Source organism: Phyllostomus hastatus, unplaced genomic scaffold, assembly GCF_019186645.2.
Source record: "Phyllostomus hastatus isolate PE091 unplaced genomic scaffold, TTU_PhHast_1.1 phas_contig_524, whole genome shotgun sequence".
NCBI lineage: Eukaryota > Metazoa > Chordata > Mammalia > Chiroptera > Phyllostomidae > Phyllostomus > Phyllostomus hastatus.
In genome coordinates, this window is record NW_025333900.1 from 13,207,162 (window position 1) to 13,225,229 (window position 18,068).

Genomic DNA, 18,068 nt, shown 5'->3' on the forward strand with positions numbered 1-18,068 from the left:
CCTTGTATTTAGTTGTAACATTATGAAATAAAATTTTGTGTGGACTGAGCATCAGGTCAGCTCTAGAATATAGCAGAATTTATTCCCCCTCCTATCCACCAGGGACCTGGGTAAATAAGCTTTATGGTTTGTAAAGAAAGGCCTCTTCTCCAGTTTGTCATGGGCCTGGCTGTGACTGTCGCTGCTTCTTGGAGCTGGTTTAGGAGCTCCGCACTCCTTTTCCTGTTGGGGAAGAACAGCAACCTGTGATGTGGTCGGGCAAAGGTTGGCGTGGGTTTTCCTGCTGCATCTCCTGGTGTCTCTTTTTGTCTAGTCCTAGGGCAAAGAAGGCCACTCTGATCCTGGTCCACGTATTTGTTCAGTATCTATATATTGAGCATCTACATTAATTAGAGTATGCTGATTTTAAAAGTATCAGTACGTCATCTGGAAAGTTCTGCCCAGCTCCTCTGGGCATCTAACTGAAGGGCTGTTGCAACATTGAAGACATTCTGGCACTCAAAACATTTCAGTAATCTGCTCGTGCCCTTTTACAGGGTGGAGAAATATGTGAACTAACAGGATAGCTATGGAACATCTGAAACAGAGTCCTCCCAGAGCTGATATTCCAGTGCAGGACCCAGATAGTAAACACAATGAAATGAACAAGACAATTGCAGATCACAGTGAGTGTGATGGAGGAAGTAGAGTGATATGCTGGACATTTATTGGGGCTGTGTCTTGTTCATTGGGCCAGGTCTGTGAGGAGATGACATGTGAGCTAAGACCTGCACAATGAGAGAAGATAGCCGTGGAGGAACCGGCAGAAGGCTGTCCCAGGCACAGGGAGAGCCCATGCGGAGATCTGGGGGTGGGAGCAGCTTTGAGAAGCCCTAAATGAAGCTCACGTGGCTTGTGGCTGGAGTGTAGCAGGTGGAGAGAGAATCATATAGATGTTGGGAGAGAGCTAGGCAGGCAAGAGTTTAGAATGAGTTTTAGTATTGCAGTCGTACAAGAAGAAATTAGGGAAAGGCCCAGGTACTCTCTGTCGAGAGCATTAGAGAGCTCTGAAAGGTTTCTGACATCAGACCAGAAGGTCCCGCAGGAGAACCATAGCCCTGGACATGCTCTGAAAAAACCTAGTGGGGGACCGTCCAGCTCAGAGAGCCTGCTGATGAAACGGGTAAATGTGGAGGCACACACTGGTGCATAGCGTTGTTTATGCTGCATCACTGGCACTTAACACGTGAGATGCAGGAGGGGAGCCCTCACTGTTCTCTCTGATGAAGCTATGAGGCAGAAAAATACTTCTGGTCACCCCAAAATAAGCACGAATGCCAGGCTACACGATGTTACCGGGCTTCCTGTGATCACTTTTTATTTTTTAACTTAAACTTTGTATCGAGCTAGATATCTGCTACAAACCACACACAGACAATTTACAAACTCATTTCTGGGAGTTCTAAGGTCCTAGCTAGGTGCCAGCTCTCACTGGGGGGCCGGAGTAGTGATGGAGTCACCCACCCCATCTTGAGGAAGTTCTTGATAAACATCCAAGGTCCAAGCTGTCAACCTTCCAGGAGTTCAAAGCTTTTGGATTTGAAAACTGACTTGGACAGAGAGGTCAGATCTCTGTAAAAAGATCTTATCAGGGTGTCGGCGCAAGCACTGAGTTTGAAGTCCAGTGGCGGAAGACTTAGCAAGGACTGCTGCTTTAGGTCTGTCTCTGACTCAGAGCTACGTTCACCCAAAGTCACATCTTTTTTCCTTGATTTAAAATATCTTCTTGTTAAGGGCAAATACAGGAAGTAACAAATGCACATCCTTTAAAATCCCGCTGGAAAGGCATGTGGTTGTGTGTCAAAGCGTCGCAAAGTCTGGTTTCCCATTCATCAGTTGAATTATTTTTAATTACCTAACATACTGGGAACACTTCAGAAGATTTAAAACAATTTTGAGGAGTTTAAAGTTCCTTATTGTTTTAAATCCTTTTAAGTAGTCCTAATAAGATTATGAGCTGTCTCAATTCCTTTTAGGAACAACCGTTGATATAAACAAAGTTTGTGTGTGTGAAAAACTGGAGACAAGCAGAATGAGTGAGCACCCACGGTCCCAGGGAGGAGAGTGTGCCTAAGGTGCCACTGGGGATCCACAGTGCAGGAGAGACTGCAGCTCTGTTCCTCACTCAGCACTTACAGCCTAAAAGGGGCTGAGACGCCAACCACCCGCCACTCCAACCCACTCACCACTGGAAGCTGAGAGCCATGTCTTTCAAAGTGCGAGTTCTGCATCCTTGTCTTCAGGGACATAAGACTAGTTAGGTCAACCTTTACTAAAATTATTGCTATTTTAGGGGGCTTGTTCCAGGTAAACCTTTTCTGGCCTTGCTGCTTCTTTTTATTTAATCCTCACCAGAGAACGTGTTTGTTGATTTTGGAGAGAGGGGAAGGGAGAAGGAGACAGGGAGAAAAACATCGATCAGTTGCCTCCTCTACTCGCTCCAACCAGGGACCAAACCTGCAGCCTAGGCCTGTGCTCTGACCAGGAGTCGAACCCACAACCTCTCTGTTTATGGGACTCAGCTCCAACCAACTGAGCCACACCAGCCAGGGCTTATTGCTTCATTTCACGGTGAATGTAGGTGTTAATTTTACGACTTGCTTGGATGTCAGGTGTGCAGACCTTCTTTGTTGTCACATGTGGTGTTGGCACGACAATGGTTGGGCCATCCTGAAGGGCCCAGACCCAGTCTTCCTGCACGTCCTGCCTGCCTGCGTGCCCAGGGAAGCCCTGCAGACGGTGCCGCCTTGTCTTGAGGAAATCTCTGATAAGTCGCAAGTTTCTATTCTCCCAACAGGCTTGTTTACCATATTAACCATTGAAAAGTCACTGTTACTATAATTGAATGTGAATTGCATGTCCACTCCTTGAGGCCCCGAGCACAGCAGGGGACGTCTCCCCTTTGACCTAAAACTTTGCATTATTAAGCTGTCATGTGAACACAACATATCCGCATAAATTATTGTCTCTTACATTTCACACTTCTAGAATATTTTAAAGGCTGTATTCCTAAATTATCTTGTTTGCACATCATAACCCTGTGTGACATACACAGCAGCTTTTACCTCAAGCATCACTGTCATCGTCATCTTCATTGTTCCCAGTTGAGAACATAGTTCAGGGACGTCAAGGCACCAAAGGTCAGCCCCTCCTGGGTGGATGAGCCAGGGTCAGAACCCAGAAAGTGCTGTGGGGCCCTCCCCAGACACTGCGCCCCACAGCCTCTCAAGAATGCTGGCACCAGCTGTGGGCGCCCTCTGAGCTACCTGCTTGCATGCAAAGCCTCAGTCCACAAAATCTGAACCCAGTGCCTCCAGCATCCCCCCTGGGGGAGAAAGGAGCCTTAGTCGCCAAGAGCCGGGCAGAAGGCAGGCCTGGGAGGGGGAGTTGGTCTCCTCGCTCGGAGACTGTATCTCTTGGCTTTGTTGTTGTCTTGGCTGCCCTTGGATGTACTTGTGGTTTTGAAAGGTGGCCAACTCGAGAAGCCAGGGTGCACTTGAACCTGCTGCTCGATGTCACAGAAGGAGCCTTTGTTCTGCAGGCAGAGCGAGGCTTCCTTGACAGGTCTGCAGACAGGATTTCCTCTCGACGTTAGCGTTGTTCGGCTGTGTCCCTTTGATTCACTTATCTTCCTCCCTTGGGGACTGGTTCCTGTTGTGGGGTATCTGTGTTGCTGGGACGGCTGAAGGATCAGCGCTTGGAGACGGTCGGGGTCCTTCCCCGGCCTGTGGGTACAAGGGGGCGCGCATTCCTGGGAACAGCTGCCGAGTGCCTCATTCCTCCTGCCCCTTGTGCTGTGGGAGCATGTGGCGGGACAATGTGATGTTTCATTAGTTCGCATGAGTGGAGCTGACTGACTGGTCACAAGTGTTTTAACTGACAGGGGCCAGGAAGTCTGCAGAATTATCCCAAGCTAAAGTCTGGTACACTTTCCCAGGCAGTGAGTAACCTACCGTGTCTCTGCGTCAGCTCTTCAAAGCTGAAGTAAACGTGTACGGCATGGGGCCCATGCGGACTCTGCTCTAGACATGGACCTGAAGACCTCACTCTGGGCTGTGTCACTGCCACTGTATGAAAGAAAGACAGTTTCATTTGTTCCTCTTCAGAACCCCCAAGGTCTATAAACACTACTTTCTCCTGAGCCAAGCAGTGACCCCAGGCATGCAAACCAATCAGTCCTTCAGCTCCAAGTTAATCACAAGAATCTGAATGTGAAGATCCACATGCAAACATCTGCATTTTATTTATGCGTGGGCATGGCTGCTCTCTGCAGCTTGGAAGTTTTTTGTGCACAGAGGGAAAGTTGGGTTTGGAGTTGATAAAAAAATATGTGATAGATTCATAGATTCTATTTAATAGAGGGTCATTGATTGAGTTAGCGAAAAGGCAATGGCTTAACAGTCAAGTCTGTCTCTACAAATAGTCCATGTGTTGGGTTTTTCATTTTTAAATTTCAAATAGAGGTTTACTAACATTTTGAAATGCCCCCAGTGTGTGCATGCAGCTGCCGTGGGTGGGTTAGCGAATTCCAGAGAACGCTGCACGTCCTGGCCCCTTGTGCGTGGATGCCGAGAGCGGCTGGGTCAGAGGTGAGCTCAGCCCGGCTGGGCATCTTGCTCGCCCTGGGGCTGAGGGAGCCCAGGACATGGGAAGCTTCAAATGTTGGTGGTAGGACATGTGTGTGTCCACCAGCTGCCTGACAGGAGTCCTACATCCCCTCCTGACGGGTGATTCAGACCTAGAGGCTAGGATCTGTGCATTCTCAGCTGTTCTGGGGAAAACTAAAGGATTTTTGAAAAAAACAGTTGCAAACCACAACCAGAAAAGGATCAGGGAATTACACACTGTCGTCTTTGTTGAGCGGAGCTGCTCAGCATTTTCCCTGGCACCCCTCACCCCACACACCCACCTTGGACAGACCTGCTTTAAATTACGTTTTTTCAGGCATCCTACAAGCTGTGTGGGAAGAAAGGTCCTGGTTTTCAGTCTTCTGAGAGTCAGAAACTATGAGAGTTTTTTGCACCCCTCAGTGTATGTTAAAATGTATCGTAAGCAGAAGGTGCTGTGTAGTTGCAAATTATTTGCGCTCTTACTGTGTGCGGATTTGGGTTCCCTCCCAGCCTGGCCAGGATGCAGGCTGGAGGACTGAAGCCACAGGGCTGATAAGCCCTCAGGCCACCCTGCTGTTCACAGCTCTGTAATGCTGTCACCACCCGGTCTGTCCCTAAGAGACTAGCTGTTGGTTTGGATGCAGAATGTCAAGCGAATTAGAGAAGCCTGAGCAGCCTTTGCTAACTGACCCAGTCTCTGTGCAGCCTGGCTGCCTGTGGGTGCAGAGTCACCTGTGAACACTGAGCCAAGGCAAGGTGACTCCTGCTGTGGAGAGGAGGAGAAAACGCCAGGCATGTAGCCCTGGCATCTCAGTGCAGGCCCCTGTTCTTCCGCTTGTTAGGTGTGTGAGCTGGGCCAAGTTCTAAACTATAAAATTCGGGTGAAAATATCTCCTCGAGGAGTGCCGTCACTGAATATGGTTCACTGATCACCAAACATGAAGGCCCCCTGAATGCCAGCCTCTGACATTCACACGAGCTCCTAGGGGGTCTGGGGGCGCCGGTCACTGCTCTCAGCTCCCACGCGATCACATGCCTCCACCTCTACTGTGTGGCGCCTGTGCCTTTGCTGCGACGCTGACGTGGCCATGGCCGTCGGAGAAGGCTGCTAGGGACGTTGACGTCGATCCCAGCAACCAGAACTGGTAGCTTTGTGACCTCGCATAAGAAAGGTGCAGCTACCTTTCTGAATCTCCACGTCCTCAAAGGGCAGCTAGGAAGTCTAATACAATCCCTTGTGAGGGCACCTAGCAGAGAAGCTGGCATGGACAAAGGGCTCAGAGGCTGGTTTTCATCCCCCCTTCCTCCTAGAACGCTGGAGCTGGGAGGCTCCTAATCCTTGTGTGTGTGTGTGTGTGTGTGTGTGTGTGTGTGTGTGTGTGTAACCTGAGAGCCCGTGCAAGGCCTGCGGCTCCTGTGAAAGAAAGTTTCCCACCTGTTGAGGGAGCCTGGCAGGAACACCCCCCCTGGTCTGCCCCAAGCCGCCCTGCAGCAGCGAGTCTGGGCCACCAGGCGTGATTACAGGTGCGCCGCCCTCGAGCCGCACTGGAAGAGCGGCACGCGGTTGTGCTGCGGCACGAAACGGAGCCCGTGTTCAGTGGGCCGGCCCGGTCCTCGCCCGCTCCTCCTCGTTCTTCGTGTCAGTGTCTTCCCTGTTTGTTCTCTAGTGAGGGTGCGTGGAGCTGGCTTTGTGTCAGGCGTTGTGCTGGGTACCAGGTGCCCATGGGGGATGCAGTAGATGGGGCCCTGTCCTTAGGGAGGGCCCAGAGTAGGGGCATGCAGACAAACGCACAACAAATACGTAGCAAAATGAGGGGCACGAGGAAGGTCACATCAGATAGGCCTGTGGGTTGGGGTGAGGGAAGGCCGTTCTGTGGGAGGGAACAGTTGAAGATTTAATATAAAAAGAGACTATAAAATACTTCATTAATATTTTTGTTACTATGTATTGAAATGATAATATTTTTGAATTAGTAGGTTAAGTAAAATATTTAAGTTAATTTCACCTATTTCTTTTCAATGGACTGCTAGAAAATTTAAAATTACATTGTACTGCCATTGGACAGCCCTGGTCAAGACCTCCGCACGGAGTTTAGGTTTTCTGCCTGGGGCAAAGGGAGACATTTAAAGGGCTGTAAGTAAGGGAAGGGCCTGATCTGACTTAGTTTTCAGGAATGGAGAAGTGATTGATGGGGGAAGAGAGGCTGGAGGGAGGGCAGAAGGTGGTCCCAAAAATGTAGGGAGCAGGTAGTAGTTGCTCCAGATGGTGATGGAGGAGGTGTAAGGGGGTGGGTTCGAGATCTGTTTTGCAGGTAGAGCCTGCCGACGTCCTGAGAGCTGGATGTGGCGGGGCGAGGAGGACCGACAGTCGAGCCTGGCTTAGGCAGCTAGGTGCACGGGGCTGTTTAGGTGCTGGGGAAGATTGGGAAAGGAGCAGGGCTTCCTTTGGTTGGCTGGTTGCTTTTTCTTGGGGGAGGGGTGATAGTAGATGGCAGAGAATCAAGACTTCTGTTTTGAGTGTACGGAGCTTGTGCTGGGTACAGGTCTGAGTGGAGGTGTCAGCCACCAGCTGGTAGTTGGAGCCTGAAGCTCTGGAGAGAGGTCTGAGTTAGAAGTTGCAAAGTTAGAAGTCTGCATGGAAATGAAATGGATGCTGTCATCAAGGGAGAGATCTATGTAAAGCCTAAAGGGAAGGGGCCGCAGGGCCCAGCCCTGAGGAATCCTGGGCTCCCTTCCTGGGGAGACAGCAGAAGGCTAAGCCTTTGGTTTGGTGGGGAGCAGAGATGAGGCAGGAGCTGCAAAAAGGCTGGTGTTCAAAGAAAAGTTTTGGGGATTTTTTTAAGATGAGAGAAAAATTCAATAGGAGAAGATCTAATCTTTTAAGCATGTAATAAAGCAAAGTATAGTTTTTCATACACATGATTCTTTGTATACAGTGTTTTGATTTAATTAAACCAGACACGCCCCCAGGGCTGCCCTCCCATGCGCCTGTCGGCAGCATGGTGATTACGCTCCTGCGATCCCTTCCCTCACTGGTCCCCCACATTCCTAACGACACGTGGACAGACGAGGTACAAGGGCAGCTGCGCTGCGGTTGGCATTCAGGCTTTTGCCTGTGGGGTGACGGCTGCTTTTCCAAGGGTTTGGTGAGCAGCCACCTTGGGGATCGGTGGCTGCCCTGGAGGGCGGATCTGGGGTGTATGTTTCTCTGTCTGTTTGGCTGGGTGAGACCTTCTCTTTTAGAGGCCTTGAGCAAGTTGCTTCAAAACTGTAGCACTTTTATTCTGCCTTTGAATTAGTGGAGAAGAAACCTTTACAAACACACTTCTTCCTAAGGGGATGGAGGATGGTTGGGGGTGGAGTGGATGGGACCGGAGGGAGGGCAAACAGATACCAGCCAAACAAAGCATCTGCTTTTATCAAAAGTGCTGTGTTTGGGCTTAGACAGCCTGAAGCCTGATGATTCACTGATGCCAGACCCTCTGAGCCTGCCAAGAGACACAGTGGCCTTGACACGGTTTTTCTCGTTCTTACTCTATTCAGTTTGGTGAGCTGCTGCCAAGTGAAGATTTCAGCAGTGGCTTTAAGCGTAAAGCTGCCACTAACATTCTGCTGAGCACAGGTCCACCCGTGACCATGTCAAGTTTTCACCAGCCAGTGCCACTTTGTATCAGTAGTCTTGGGTTCTGTGTAGACTCACCATAGTGTCATATGGAGGCTATTTAAATGGCACTGTTTTAACATGATTAGGGAATCTGCCTGAGGAGACAGTTTAATTGCCATTCTTTTAATATATGTCATGAACACATTAATCAGGCACTGCTGTGTTTTCAAATGAGATAGAAACTGACTCATAGGAGCAGGAATCCGCTGCTGAAGTGAAAGCAGCAGGAGTTTTAGAAATAACCAGAATCTCCGGCAGCTGGGGAGGGAAATGTGCCCTGGTCGGCCGACAGTCTCCTCTGAGCTGTAGGAAGGAAAATGCCCCAAGGCGAGGGATGTGATAGAGAAGATCTCATGGCCTAAGTCTCTGAAGGGGAAACAGCGTTCAAGACAACAGAAAACAACATGTTCACCACAGTCTGAAGGAGGAAGAGGTAGGTGATCGTCCAGGTGTATTGTATCTCAGTGTGTGTCTGAAGGACTGTGTCCCGCCTAGACTGACTTGGGTGCAGGACCCCCCAAGGTGTGGTGATGAGTCAGGGCCACACTGACGAGCTCCTTCACGAGTACGTTGAAGCTTGCTGTGCGCCAGACTTTGTGCTGGGTGCTGGAGGTTCGAAGGTGGGCCCGGTCTTGGTCTGCCTGAGGGATTCACGGCCGTAGGAGAGAGGGATGCCTGTTTTGAACTGCCCAACCTCAGCAGCATCTGCTCTCTCCCCCTTTGCTACTGACCTACCTTCCCACACACAGTGTAGCCTTTGTATCATTCCACTTAAGTTCAATGAGAATTCTGCTGTTCTTGACCTCCGACCTTAACATCTTTCAGGTGTCATGTGACTTTTTCTCCTTGACCAGGTGATTGCAGGTTGTAGTGTCTAGATAACCCTCCTCTCAGGGCCTGCCTTCCCTGTGCCACCACTTCCTCTCCACTGTCCTGGCCTCAGACACAGACACAGGGAAGGTCAGGCCATCCGCCCAAGGCCCTCGCCAGAGGGTGAGTGGGTCCACGTCAGGGCTGGCACTGGTTGTAGAAGAAACAGTGCAGAGTGAGCGGCGGATTGTGAAACAATCCTAGGGTAACAGAAAGGGCTTTCAGAAGTTCTGTTTGGAACAATAAGACCAAAGAGAGCGGGGATGTGAGAGGAAGAGAGAAACTGAAGTGCTAAGCCTCTGTTCAGCTTGCTTTTTGTCAGGCCAGTGACTTCTGAGGCGGAAAGGGTGGCGTTGAAGGAAGAGAATGAGGGCGTGGCAGGAGGCTCTACTGCCTCCACACGAGGCGAAGGCCCACGAAGACCGAGAGCTTGAGGCTGGGACCATCACACCAGTGCTGTCATGTTGGAGAACTGTTGGCATAACCAAGAGCTTCAGGGAAGGTGTTTCAATTTTCAGAAAAGGAACATGGAATATGCAATTAATCTCTACAACGATAAGATTGACACCAAATTCAGGACAAAAGGTTTCTTAGAAAAATTTTTTTTGAATAGTTGGTAAAGGAAACAGCAGCCTTAGAAAATAATAGCAAGTCATACCAGATTAACTTTGCTTCTTGGGGTTACTTTGATGGTAAGTTAGAGGGGGGTAGAGAAGGTGTGTCTGCAAATGTCAGTCCTTAGTGACCTCCTTGGGGCAAGAGGGATTCCTGCTCAAGGGTGGCATGAAGCACACTGTGTCCTCAGCCCCATCCCAGCCAATTAAAACAACCATGCAGACAGTAGGATTGACATACAGATCACATTGGTGGATGGCATGGATCTTGGAGGAATAACTAATAGGTCAAAATGACAGATAGGAGATTCAGAAATGATTGTGGCATTTTGAAACAACAGACCAAGTCTAACTGGACAGGCTGTAGGGAAAGACAAAGAATTTCTCTAGAACCCAAAAACAAAGGAAAAGTATGGGGTTTGGCTTAATAGCCACATGTGAAAAACATGCCAGCGTTTGGATCACTGCAGCCTCAGAATGAGTCAGCGGTGTGCTATGGTCATCAAAAAAGCTAATGTGATGTTAGGAGCATTAATTGCAGTTTAATAATGAGACCGAGGGAAGTGGTCAGAGTTGGCTGCCCAGATCACATCCGGTGAACTGTTTTTAGCTCTAGACACCAGAAGTGGAAGACGCATCCCCCTGCAGTAGAACAGTGAGCTTCTGTCTGGACCACTCCTCTGCTCCTAGACAGATCTGTTGGTTTAGCATTAAGAACTATCCCTAAGGTTCTTCGTATTAGTGCGAGGAACTTCTCATGCTCTGTGTTAACACTGGTGGAAGAATATAAAATGAACACCAGCCTTAATCCTGTCAGTGGCTAGTGAAGCGTGCTTTAAGGGAAAAGCTCCGTAAATACATGGTGAGGTCTAAGAGAGTGAATCTCTTCTCATTCATTTACTAAAGTGATGAAACAAAATATGTTTTCTTAAATGTATATCTAGAATGGTCTTAGCCCTCTCTTTTTAAAGCTACATCCCTTTTTAAATAGATGGGGGTATATTAAAGGCTATACACATAATATACCCCCATCTAGAGCAAGAAATACCTCTTATTGGGTCTTTACTGTGATTCCCAGGATCTGTAGTGAACCTGTCCATCAACCGCACACTAGCTGATACTTTCCCAGGAAACACCATCTCTCCATTCGCAGGCCAGCCCTGTCTAAGCATCTGTTGATTCTCACCTTCCCAGAAATAGCTGCAAATGGCCCTGTGGTTAACTCTCTCGGTCCCCCTGGTCGTCTCCCTGAGTAACCTCCTCCCTGGCATTTCCAACATGTCCACAGCGATCCGTGTCCAGCAGAAGCAGCCAGCCTCTCAGTCCACGGTGCCGGGAGCCACGCTGTCCTGGCAACTGTGACGTGCCATTGCTGAGGGAGTTCTGTCCTAGGCCAGCATGGTTCAGTCGCAGGCCTGTGGCTGCGTTCTCTCCTTAAGAGAAGTCCCAGTGGTCTAAGAACAACGTTGCTCTCTTGTTGCCTCTCTTCCTACAATGTTGTTCTTCCCTTGGTGAACCCATGGAATGTGGTGGAAGGGCAGGGTTGGGGTCTAGGTCTTCTGCACAGTGCAGAGGACACACACACACACACACATATTCATTCATTCATTCACTCATCCAAACCAGCATTGACTGAGCAACTATAACCTGGGGATACAAAAGTGAATAAAATAAAATATGATCCCTGTTCTCAGGGAGCTCACTGTCCAGTGAGGGAGCTAGATAGGAGTACACCTATCATACTGAATCGTAATTATTTGTAATCATAAAGTTTTACAATGCATAGAAAGAAGTGCTGAGGAGATGTCATTAGTTCTGTGAGTTGTGGAGGCGAGGCAGGAGAAGGAGTGATCAGGAAAGGTGGGAACAACTGAGGAGACGAGGGGGACTCCAGGCTTCTCGGATCAGGGAACTCCAGACAGTCTGGGTGTGTTGGAGTGAAGGGAAAGGGACGAGGCTGGTGAGAGGAGCAAGGTCTTAGAACCAAGGACATCACCTAATAAAATATAAAAGGAGAATGCTAGGCTGTCCCATGTATTAATCTAGTGAGGAATGTTGTCCAGCGGAGACAAACTCTTAGTCGATTTGAAGCCTGTTGCTGTCTCTTCCTTCCCTGTGCCTCCATCCTCACATCTCCTCGGCTGAGGTCCTGAGATGTTGTTGGAGCTCCGCGCTGGAGAAGGAAGGGAGGAAGGGTGAAGGCCACGTTCGCCTGTAAAAGGGCGGCAGCCGCAAGGTTGCAGGTGGGGGCAAACTTTCTCCGGGTTGTTGGGTGCCCCTTTCCTGACTACATGCCACGCCCTGGTGTGTGGGTTGGTTGAGAACGGCCAGCCGGCAGACCCCGAAGCTGCCGCGCTTGTTCCTTGCCAACCCACCGCGGGCCCCGTGACACCAGGTGAACAGGTGGCCTGCTGCTCGGGGCACCTTGTCTGTTCACCTCGCACTCCAGGCGAGTGTTTGAGGAATGCCTTCCCTGGCACAGTAGCACCCACAAAGCAAGGACTCCATTCCAGGCATATAAGCCTTCTAGCCCTTGTGATCAGCAAGTTTTTTTTTAAGATTTTATTCATTTATTTTATTTTTTTAAGATTTTATTCATTTATTTTTAGAGAGGGAAGGGAGGGAGATAGAGAGAGAGAGAGAGAAACATCAATGTGCAGTTGCTGGGGGCCATGGCCTGCAACCCAGGCATGTACCCTGACTGGGAATCAAACCTGCGACAGTTCGGTTCACAGCCCACGCTCAATCCACTGAGCTACGCCAGCCAGGGCTTGCAATCGGCAAGTTTTAAATTGAAGATGTTTGCACGCTGCTTCGTACCTGAGGAAGGGCCTCTGCTTCCTTCTCCAGTCTCTGTAGATTCTTCGAGGGCTCTGTGTCGACAGTTATTTGTGAATCGTGACAGTTTTGTTCTCCTTTTCCCAGTTTTTACACCTTTTATTTATTGTGCTCATTTAACTTACTGGCTGTAGGACTTCCAGGAGCAGTAAGAGTGGACACCCTGGTCTTGTTTCTGATTGATTGATTGATTGATTGATTGATTGGTTTTAGTAATGATTCTGATACTTGACCATTAAGAATGATGCTTGCTGAGGCTTTTGGGTTTTGACAAAGATGCCCTTTGTCAGGTTATGGAGTTGTTTTTTTAAAGTCTATTTTTGATGAATTAACTTTTTCCCTGCAAAGATCATGAAAAGGTGATTTTTTAAAAAATGACTTTTCTTCCTGTACTTCTGCTCAAATGATTGTTCCCTTTTAATCTGTTAATATGGTAAATTAGATCAATAGATGTTCTCATGTTAAGCTGATTCTGTGTTCTTGAGCCAGCCCAAATTTGGTTATGATATATTTTTATACATTCTTGGGTTTGGTTTGTCAATATTTTGCTTAGGATTTTTCATATCTATTCATGTGTAAGATTAGCTTACACTTTTCCTTTCTCTTATTGACCTTGTCTGACTTTTATATCAATGTTATAATGTCCTCTTTTTCAAGTCTCTTAAAGAGTTTATATAATTTTCAAGTAACAAATAATTCCAAAGTTTGGCCAGACTTGCTAGATAGTAAACGATCTAGGCCTGTGGGTAGGTATTGAACTGCTGATTCCATTTAACAGTTATAGGACTATTCAGAATTGCTGTTTCTTTTTTAGTGTTAGTTTTAATTTCTTTTTCTGGAAATTTAACTTTTTCTAAGCTTTCAAATTTATTGACATAAAGATGTCCATAGTGTCTCTGTGCTTGTCCGTGTCTGTGATTGTGCCCCCTTGTATTTCTGAGGCTCTGGGGCAGAGCCTGCCTCCATGCTCCCTCGGCTTGGTGGCATACTTCAGTCCCTCACGGTTGCAGGACTGCGGTCTCTGTGTCCTGGCCGTCTGCTGGGGCCGCTCGAAGTTCCGTGGGCCTTGTCACAGGTCCTCTCATAACGTCACACCAGCAACAGGATTCCTTCTGTCGGATCTCATTCTTCAAGTCAGGTCCACTCAGAGGACTGACATATTTTCATGTCAGCTGATTTGGGACTCGAACTACATCCGAGAAATCCCCTCATAGCAGTTTTTAGGTTAGGGTTCAATTGACTCACCAGGGGGTGGGGGTCTTGGTGGTGGGGGTGGAAGCCTCAGAATTCTGCCGTCACGGTGAGGGTGGAGAGCTGGCTGGGCTCACACCAGCCTGGGCGCGAAGGCCACGCTGAGGGAGGACGTCAGGGTTTTCTTCTAAGTGGATGGGAGCAGTTCGAGCATCTTGAGCAGGGCGTAATCTGACTGAAGACCACTCTGGCCGCTGGCGGTGGGGGGTGTTTTAGGGCTCCGGTGAGAGCTGACGGTGGCCTGGACTCAGGTGGGCTTAACTCCTGCACACACGTGGCTCCCCGGAACGCACCGTATTACCTCACGCCCCCACGTGTTTGCACATGCTTCTCTCCCTGCCTGGGTGTTTCTCATCACCACCTACCCCACAGCTTCTCCCCATGACAGGTCCTTACTCAGCCCTCAAAACTTACCCAGGTTGCGGAAAAGTGTCTCTGTGGTGTTGTTCTCGCTGACACCCTCTCCAGTTTGAGTTGTTTGGATGTTTTGCTCTGTCTGCCCCACTTGCCTGCAATCTGTCTGAGAGCCGGACCTTTGTCGTGGATTCCTGTGTTTCCATCATCTGGCCTAGCGCATGGTATGCTGCAGATGCTCGATGGTGTCTGTGGGATGCATGTGAGAACCATGGGAGGTACTGGGCGTGAACTAGACACATCAGTACTCTGGGAGTTTGCCTCATGGAGGCAGAGACCACATATGAATAGTACACAGTGCAGTGACCTGGCATGCAGACACCAGGCCACACGTGCCAACTCTGGGAATTCCTAGTGTGTGTGGATTTGAGGGGGGTGTTGATTCTGCATGATCTGAAATAGTGTATCCAGCTCCTCACATTCCTCCATTCCATGAAATAATATTTTATGACCGGTGATTCCTTTTTATGTTATATCTACAGGGCATTTGTTCGGCAACCTGTTAGCCATGACTTTATTCCATAACCTTTAAAGAAGCAAACATTCATTCTTTAACACAGACATAGGATACTTCCTTCCCCGTCTGTATTCCAGCCACTTAGAAAAGATCTCTGTCAGTGAAATTTGTGCTTGTGTATTCAAGATGGAGAAGCTCTTAGCTCAAAACAGCAAACACTTAAAGATCAAGGGTCCTTTTAAGAGGGAGGAAATGATTAACCTGGTTACAGATGAGAAACAAACTGAAATAATAAATAGATCATTTCCGTGACTCCCAACGAGACATCCGTCAGTACAAACTTAAGAAAGTGGGATAGTGGAAAGAATGATTAACTGGAGTAAACACGGTGATGTTATTTAGAACTTAATAAACTGAAGGACCGGAGAGTCGGGTTTCACCCACCGCGCTCCTGCGGGCTCCCGCTGCGAAGAGAGATGCGCAGAACAGCACAGACTCACATGGGTGGGGGCTCACTTTAAAAGTTCCTTTAAACCCTTTTTATTTATGTTGCCAAGTCCTTGTGTTTGTTTTCTAGTGATCTCTGTTGGAGAATATAAATCTGTGGTTCAAGGAGTGTTTGCTGCACAGTCTCATATGAATAATTGGATATTCTATTTCAAATTAGAGGCTGGGGCCACGGGGCCAACTGCTGTGTCTTCTAGCTCTTGTCTCCCTGGTTAGTGGGATCGGGTGCCTGGCTGGGAAAGGAGATACAACACTTCTGCATTTAAATATAATTTTAATTTGGTTCAGGGCAATGACTTTTAAAGCTTTTGGATTTGTAACACACTCAATTTCATTTACGCTCCTTCTAGTCCTTCCCTTGCATCTCTAAAAAGGATGAGGAGAGGATATGAGGACCCACTGGGGCACCCTTGGGTCCTGAACTAGAGCTTCGGAACTTGTGGGTTCCCCACTGCTCTCGTAACGCAGTGAACAGGGCTCCCTTAGCAGAGCCCACTCGGGGGCAGGGGCAAAGGGGAACTTCAGTTTATCCCCAACCAGTGCCCTTGATTTCCTTCTCTTCTGCCAAGATAGCACGTGTGACAGGAGATCACACAGGGACATGAGAGTTCACCCAAGGATGCTGGGGCGTCGGGAGAACACCCTGCTCCTGGGTGCCAGGGTCTCTGGGTGGGAGAGTAGGGTGCAGGCCGGCTTTGAGGTCACCTTCTGTGAGCAGAGCAGAGCCTGGTCCGAGTGGTTATCCCACCCCCTCTCAAGAGAGTTTGAGGGGTTTCCCCTGAGGGAACGTAGGGTTTACAGGTGCCTCTCTAGAGAAAGGGATAGAGGAACATCTTAGCTTTCCAGTGTGAAAGGAAAGGGAGTTTACAGCTAAATCTGGGGAGAAGAGCAGGTCCTGGGTGAACTTCTAACAGGAATGTACTAAGAGAATGACATGTGAACACCTCAAAAAAGAGAGTTAAAATTGCAAATTATGACTATATGGTCTTGCTATTTGGCAGATATTTTCCCCCAAAATGAGTGAAATGAAACTCAAAAAAAATATTTGACAGTGTTAGCTGCCAGTGAAAAATTCCAGCTTTCAAGTGAAAATTAGAACTCGGGACAACTTGTATCCTCCACCATGGGCTTAACACTTTCCAACACTTAGCATAACTACTTCTGATGAGATCAGTGATGATAATAACCTGTGATTCTTTTTTATATTATAATGAATTGGGTCAAAATTGAGCCAGATAATCACTCACTGGGCTGGATAATCAGAATGAGATTGCACAGCCCTTAGGCCTAAAATGTTAATTCAGGAGAAAACCAAGCGCTCAAGAACTTGAAGGGAGCAACACGGCCAAAGTGCTGCTGACAAAGTTTTGGTCACTGGCCAGTGGTTCCCCAGACAGAGCCTGATGAGGCGGACACGACGTCCAGAGTGCGGCTGGAGAGCCAGGTGCAGCAGGCAGAAAAATCAGTGGCTTTGGGAAAAATATTCCTGATATTTAAAAAAAAAAAACAGAAAACAAAGCCTGATAAAAGGACGCAAAGGGTGTGTGCCTGGTGGTAAGGCCCTGAAAGACTGATTTCCCCTGTTCGGTGGGAAAGCCCCCACAGGGACTGTGAGCTGAAGCTCTTCTCAGCTCCTTTGATTCTGCAAAGCAACTCACTCCAGACCCTAAGCTGCGTGCGTGGAGGGGAGCCTGGGGGTTGCCAGCCTGCCTCCGCACCTGTGCCCTGGGTGCAGCCCCGCACAAGAGGTCAAACCAGCCCCAGAACGGCTTTGGGAGTTGGATCCGCTTCTGCTACAAGCTGGTGGTGCCTCTGAGCTGTGGCTTTGCTGCTCCAGTTCAAGGGAGCAGTGCTACAGTCTCCCCATGCTCAGGGGGCATCCAGGCCTGCGGGGGTGTCCCCTGCCTTCAGGTGGACCAGTTCTTTGTGTAGATACGCTGACTCCCCCTTCAGAAGACTAGTCTTACCAGCTTCAGAGCCCTTGTGTCCTTTTGACATGAACACGGCTGTGCAGGAAGGAGTGGATTATTTTCGAAGTCTGTGTCTCTGAAGGCAGCTGCCTTTCCACACCGCCTTCTGTCGGGGGCCACCTTGCTGTCACCGTGCAAGCACTGAGAACATCAGCCCTTGTGTCTCGCTATCCTTTCCTCTGCCTTAGTCAGATCCTCTTCTGCTTTCTACAGTAAGTCAGCATCCTCAGTGCCACTGCTGCTGTTCACTTGTAATTGTCAGGTCAGTTCTAGAGTTTTAGTGTTCTGGACGCGAGCTGGTGTGAGGTGGGAAGAGAAACAATAACTGGGCACCAGAGGAAGTCAGGGTCAGTTGATCAGCTGACACCAGGAGCGGGTGGGCCGTCGAGTCAGCCATAAGAAAGGGAAGGTGTGGGTTAGAAGCAGACCTGGGTACGAGACTCCTGTCTCTCACTCTGCTGGGTGCTGAGTGACCTCGACCGCTGCTTCGCCCGCCTGAGCCTTGGTTTACTTCCATCAAACCGGATGGGATGCAGCTGCCTGGCCTCCCGCTGCGCATTGGGCACCCAGCCCTGCTCCCCACCACCTCCGTCCTCCTCAGCCCAGGCTTTGAGGCTCATTTTTACGCTGGCGTGGATCTGGAATGACCGCGTATAAATAGTCTAACACTTGGAGTCCGAGTGTGACAGTAAAGCATGTAGAGCTCCCAGGCTGACGTCACGGGGTACCCTACCCCCTCCCCACCCAACACACTCCATGAAAGGGATCTCTGTCTGTCCGAACTTCATGAGTGTTGTCTGGGAGGTAGACCCAGCTTAATTTGAATTTGGGTGA

The 18,068-nt window shown here is 48.9% G+C and overlaps 1 protein-coding gene across 1 annotated transcript in view; it reads left to right on the forward strand.

Annotated features, from left to right (window-relative positions):
- Positions 1 to 18,068, forward strand: part of BCAR3 (BCAR3 adaptor protein, NSP family member) — a 101,925-nt gene that overhangs the window by 9,877 nt on the left and 73,980 nt on the right. The gene's annotated exons all lie outside the window — the stretch shown is intronic.